We start from the raw sequence: 6,649 nt of genomic DNA on the forward strand, positions 1-6,649 counted from the left end.
TGTTCATTTGTTCACTTGTTCATTTGTTCACTTGTTCATTTGTTCACTTGTTCATTTGTTCACTTGTTCATTTGTTCACTTGTTCATTTGTTCACTTGTTCATTTGTTCACTTGTTCATTTGTTCATTTGTTCATTTGTTCATTTGTTCATATGTTTATTTGTTCATTTGTTCATTTGTTCATTTGTTCATTTGTTCATTTGTTCATTTGTTCATTTGTTCATTTGTTCATTTGTTCATTTGTTCATTTGCTCATTTGTTCATTTGTTCATTTGTTCATTTGTTCATTTGTTCATTTGTTCATTTGTTCATTTGTTCATTTGTTCATTTGTTCATTTGTTCGTTTGTTCGTTTGTTCGTTTGTTCGTTTGTTCGTTTGTTCGTTTGTTCGTTTGTTCGTTTGTTCGTTTGTTCGTTTGTTCGTTTGTTCGTTTGTTCGTTTGTTCGTTTGTTCGTTTGTTCGTTTGTTCGTTTGTTCGTTTGTTCGTTTGTTCGTTTGTTCGTTTGTTCGTTTGTTCGTTTGTTCGTTTGTTCGTTTGTTCGTTTGTTCGTTTGTTCGTTTGTTCGTTTGTTCGTTTGTTCGTTTGTTCGTTTGTTCGTTTGTTCGTTTGTTCGTTTGTTCGTTTGTTCGTTTGTTCGTTTGTTCGTTTGTTCGTTTGTTCGTTTGTTCGTTTTTCGTTTGTTCGTTTGTTCGTTTGTTCGTTTGTTCGTTTGTTCGTTTGTTCGTTTGTTCGTTTGTTCGTTTGTTCGTTTGTTCGTTTGTTCGTTTGTTCGTTTGTTCGTTTGTTCGTTTGTTCGTTTGTTCGTTTGTTCGTTTGTTCGTTTGTTCGTTTGTTCGTTTGTTCGTTTGTTCGTTTGTTCGTTTGTTCGTTTGTTCGTTTGTTCGTTTGTTCGTTTGTTCGTTTGTTCGTTTGTTCGTTTGTTCGTTTGTTCGTTTGTTCGTTTGTTCGTTTGTTCGTTTGTTCGTTTGTTCGTTTGTTCGTTTGTTCGTTTGTTCGTTTGTTCGTTTGTTCGTTTGTTCGTTTGTTCGTTTGTTCGTTTGTTCGTTTGTTCGTTTGTTCGTTTGTTCGTTTGTTCGTTTGTTCGTTTGTTCGTTTGTTCGTTTGTTCGTTTGTTCGTTTGTTCGTTTGTTCGTTTGTTCGTTTGTTCGTTTGTTCGTTTGTTCGTTTGTTCGTTTGTTCGTTTGTTCGTTTGTTCGTTTGTTCGTTTGTTCATTTGTTCATTTGTTCATTTGTTCATTTGTTCATTTGTACATTTGTTCATTTGTTCACTTGTTCATTTGTTCACTTGTGTATTTCTTCATTTGTTCATTTGTTCATTTGTTCATTTGTTCATATGTTCATTTGTTCATTTGTTCATTTGTTCATTTGTTCATTTGTTCATTTGTTCATTTGTTCATATGTTCATTTGTTCATTTGTTCATTTGTTCATTTGTTCATTTGTTCATTTGTTCATTTGTTCATTTCTTCATTTCTTCATTTGTTCATTAGTTCATTTGTTCATTTGTTCATTTGTTCATTTGTTCATTTGTTCATTTGTTCATTTGTTCATTTGTTCATTTGTTCATTTGTTCATTTGTTCATTTGTTCATTTGTTCATTTGTTCATTTGTTCATTTGTTCACTTGTTCCTTTGTTCGTCTGTTCATTTGATCATTTGTTCATTTGTTCCTTTGTTCGTTTGTTCGTTTGTTCATTTGTTCATTTGTTCACCTGTTCACTTGTTCGTTTGTTCGTTTGTTCATTTGTTCATTTGTTAATTTGTTCATTTGTTCATTTGTTCATTTGTTCATTTGTTCATTTGTTCATTTGTTCCTTTGTTCGTTTGTTCGTTTGTTCGTTTGTTCATTTGTTCACCTGTTCACTTGTTCGTTTGTTCGTTTGTTCATTTGCTCATTTGTTCATTTGTTCATTTGTTCATTTGTTCATTTGTTCATTTGTTCATTTGTTCATTTGTTCATTTGTTCATTTGTTCATTTGTTCATTTGTTCATTTGTTCATTTGTTCATTTGTTCATTTGTTCATTTGTTCATTTGTTCATTTGTTCATTTGTTCATTTGTTCATTTGTTCATTTGTTCATTTGTTCATTTGTTCACTTGTTCCTTTGTTCGTCTGTTCATTTGATCATTTGTTCATTTGTTCCTTTGTTCGTTTGTTCGTTTGTTCATTTGTTCATTTGTTCACCTGTTCACTTGTTCGTTTGTTCGTTTGTTTATTTGTACATTTGTTAATTTGTTCATTTGTTCATTTGTTCATTTGTTCATTTGTTCATTCGATCATTTGTTCATTTGTTCATTTGTTCATTTGTTCGTTTGTTCATTTGATCATTTGTTCATTTGTTCCTTTGTTCGTTTGTTCGTTTGTTCGTTTGTTCATTTGTTCACCTGTTCACTTGTTCATTTGCTCATTTGTTCATTTGTTCATTTGTTCATTTGTTCATTTGTTCATTTGTTCATTTGTTCATTTGTTCATTTGTTCATTTGTTCATTTGTTCACTTGTTCATTTGTTCATTTGTTCATTTGTTCATTTGTTCATTTGTTCATTTGTTCACTTGTTCATTTGTTCATTTGTTCATTTGTTCGTTTGTTCGTTTGTTCGTTTGTCCATTTGTTCATTAGTTCATTCGTTCATTTGTTCATTTGATGATTTGTTCATTTGTTCATTTGTTGACATGTTCACTTTTTCAATTGTTCATTTGTTCATATGTTCATTTGTTCATTTGTTCATTTGTTCATTTGTTCGTTTGTTCGTTTGTTCGTTTGTTCATTTGTTCATTTGTTCATTCGTTCAATTGTTCATTTGATCATTTGTTCATTTGTTCATTTGTTGACATGTTCACTTTTTCAATTGTTCATTTGTTCATTTGTTCATTTGTTCATTTGTTCATTTGTTCATTTGTACATTTGTCCATTTGTTCATTTGTTCATTTGTTCATTTGTTCATTTGTTCATTTGTTCATTCCTTCATTCGTTCATTTGTTCATTTGTTCATTTGTACATTTGTTGATTTGTTGATTTGTTGATTTGTTGATTTGTTCATTTGTTCATTTGCTCATTTGTTCATTTGTTCATTTGTTCATTTGTTCCTTTGTTCGTTTGTTCGTTTGTTCGTTTGTTCGTTTGTTCGTTTGTTCGTTTGTTCGTTTGTTCGTTTGTTCATTTGTTCATTTGTTCATTTGTTCATTTGTTCATTGGTTCATTTGTTCATTTGTTTATTTGTTCATTTGTTCATTTGTCCATTTGTTCATTTGTTCGTTTGTTCGTTTGTTCGTTTGTTCATTTGTTCATTTGTTCATTTGTTCATTTGTTCGTTTGTTCGTTTGTTCGTTTGTTCGTTTGTTCGTTTGTTCGTTTGTTCGTTTGTTCGTTTGTTCGTTTGTTCGTTTGTTCGTTTGTTCGTTTGTTCGTTTGTTCGTTTGTTCGTTTGTTCGTTTGTTCGTTTGTTCGTTTGTTCGTTTGTTCGTTTGTTCGTTTGTTCGTTTGTTCGTTTGTTCGTTTGTTCGTTTGTTCGTTTGTTCGTTTGTTCGTTTGTTCGTTTGTTCGTTTGTTCGTTTGTTCGTTTGTTCGTTTGTTCGTTTGTTCGTTTGTTCGTTTGTTCGTTTGTTCGTTTGTTCGTTTGTTCGTTTGTTCGTTTGTTCGTTTGTTCGTTTGTTCCTTTGTTCATTTGTTCATTTGTTCATTTGTTCATTTGTTCATTTGTTCATTTGTACATTTGTTCATTTGTTCATTTGTTCATTTGTTCATTTGTTCATTTGTTCATTTGTTCATTTGTTCATATGTTCATTTGTTCATTTGTTCATTTGTTCATTTGTTCATTTGTTCATTTGTTCATTTGTTCATTTGTTCATTTGTTCATTTGTTCATTTGTTCATTTGTTCATTTGTTCATTTGTTCATTTGTTCATTTGTTCATTTGTTCATTTTTTCATTTGTTCATTTGTTCATTTGTTCATTTGTTCATTTGTTCATTTGTTCATTTGTTCATTTGTTCATTTGTTCATTTGTTCATTTGTTCATTTGTTCATTTGTTCATCTGTGCGATTGTCTATTCGCTCATTTGTTCATTCGTTCATTTGTTCATTTGTTCATTTGTTCGTTTGTTCATTTGATCATTTGTTCATTTGTTCCTTTGTTCGTTTGTTCGTTTGTTCATTTGTTCACCTGTTCACTTGTTCATTTGCTCATTTGTTCATTTGTTCATTTGTTCATTTGTTCATTTGTTCATTTGTTCATTTGTTCATTTGTTCATTTGTTCATTTGTTCATTTGTTCACTTGTTCATTGGTTCATTTGTTCATTTGTTTATTTGTTCATTTGTTCATTTGTTCATTTGTTCATTTGTTCATTTGTTCATTTGTTCATTTGTTCATTTGTTCATTTGTTCGTTTGTTCATTTGTTCGTTTATTCATTTGTTCGTTTGTTCATTTGTTCATTTGGTTATATGTTCATTTGGTTATTTGTTCATTTGTTCATTTCGTTATTTGTTCATTTGTTCATTTGTTCACTTGTTCATTTGTTCATTTGTTCAGTTGTTCATTTGTTCATTTGTTCAGTTGTTCATTTGTTCATTTGTTCATTTGTTCATTTGTTCATTTGTTCATTTGTTCATTTGTTCATTTGTTCATTTGTTCATTTGTTCATTTGTTCATTTGTTCATTTGTTCATTTGTTCATTTGTTCATTTGTTCATTTGTTCATTTGTTCATTTGATCATTTGTTCATTTGTTCATTTGTTCATTTGTTCATTTGTTCATTTGTTCATTTGTTCGTTTGTTCATTTGTTCATTTGTTCATTTGTTCATTTGTTTATTGGTTCATTTCTTCATTTGTTCATTTGTTCATTTGGTTATTTGTTCATTTGTTCATTTGTTCATTCGTTCATTTGTTCATTTGTTCATTCGTTCATTTGTTCATTTGTTCATTTGATCATTTGTTCATTTGTTCATTTGTTCATTTGTTCATTTGTTCCTTTGTTCATTTGTTCATTTGTTCAATTGTTCATTTGTTCATTTGTTCATTTGTTCATTTGTTCGTTTGTTCGTTTGTTCGTTTGTTCGTTTGTTCGTTTGTTCATTTGTTCATTTGTTCATTTGTTCTTTTGTTTATTGGTTCATTTCTTCATTTGTTCATTTGTTCATTTGTTCATTTGTTCATTTGTTCATTTGTTCATTTGTTCATTTGTTCATTTGTTCATTTGTTCATTTGTTCATTTGTTCACTTGTTCATTTGTTCATTTGTTCATTTGTTCATTTGTTCATTTGTTCATTTGTTCATTTGTTCATTTGTTCATTTGTTCATTTGTTCGTTTGTTCGTTTGTTCGTTTGTTCGTTTGTTCGTTTGTTCGTTTGTTCGTTTGTTCGTTTGTTCGTTTGTTCGTTTGTTCGTTTGTTCGTTTGTTCGTTTGTTCGTTTGTTCGTTTGTTCGTTTGTTCGTTTGTTCGTTTGTTCGTTTGTTCGTTTGTTCGTTTGTTCGTTTGTTCGTTTGTTCGTTTGTTCGTTTGTTCGTTTGTTCGTTTGTTCGTTTGTTCGTTTGTTCGTTTGTTCGTTTGTTCGTTTGTTCGTTTGTTCGTTTGTTCGTTTGTTCGTTTGTTCGTTTGTTCGTTTGTTCGTTTGTTCGTTTGTTCGTTTGTTCGTTTGTTCGTTTGTTCGTTTGTTCGTTTGTTCGTTTGTTCGTTTGTTCGTTTGTTCGTTTGTTCGTTTGTTCGTTTGTTCGTTTGTTCGTTTGTTCGTTTGTTCGTTTGTTCGTTTGTTCGTTTGTTCGTTTGCTCGTTTGTTCGTTTGTTCGTTTGTTCGTTTGTTCGTTTGTTCGTTTGTTCGTTTGTTCGTTTGTTCATTTGTTCATTTGTTCATTTGTTCATTTGTTCATTTGTTCATTTGTTCATTTGTTCATTTGTTCATTTGTTCATTTGTTCATTTGTTCATTTGTTCATTTGTTCATTTGTTCATTTGTTCATTTGTTCATTTGTTCATTTGTTCATTTGTTCATTTGTTCATTTGTTCATTTGTTCATTTGTTCATTTGTTCATTTGTTCATTTGTTCATTTGTTCATCTGTGCGATTGTCTATTCGCTCATTTGTTCATTCGTTCATTTGTTCATTTGTTCATTTTGCTCATATTGCTCATTTGTTCATTTGTTCATTTGTTCATTTGTTCATTTGTTCATTTGTTCATTTGTTCATTTGTTCATTTGTTCATTTGTTCATTTGTTCATTTGTTCATTTGTTCATTTGTGCGATTGTCTATTCGCTCATCTGTTCATTCGTTCATTTGCCTATTCGCTCATCTGTTCATTCGTTCATTTGCCTCTTCGCTCATTTGTTCATTTGTTCATTTGTTCGTTTGTTCATTTGTTAATTTGTTCATTTGTTCATTTGTTCATTTTTTTCATTTGTTCATTTGGTTATTTGTTCATTCGTTCATTTGTTCATTTGTGCTTTTTATCATTTGTTCATTTGTTCATTTGTTCATTTGTTCATTTGTTCATTTGTTCATTTGTTCATTTGTTCATTTGTTCATTTGTTCATTTGTTCATTTGTTCATTTGTTCATTTGTTCATTTGTTCATTTGTTCATTTGTTCATTTGTTCATTTGTTCATTTGTTCATTTGTTCGTTTGTTCATTTGTTCGTTTGATCATTTGTTCATTTGTTCAT

The sequence above is a fragment of the Megalopta genalis genome, unplaced genomic scaffold (assembly GCF_051020955.1).
Source record: "Megalopta genalis isolate 19385.01 unplaced genomic scaffold, iyMegGena1_principal scaffold0033, whole genome shotgun sequence".
NCBI classification, from domain to species: Eukaryota; Metazoa; Arthropoda; class Insecta; order Hymenoptera; family Halictidae; genus Megalopta; species Megalopta genalis.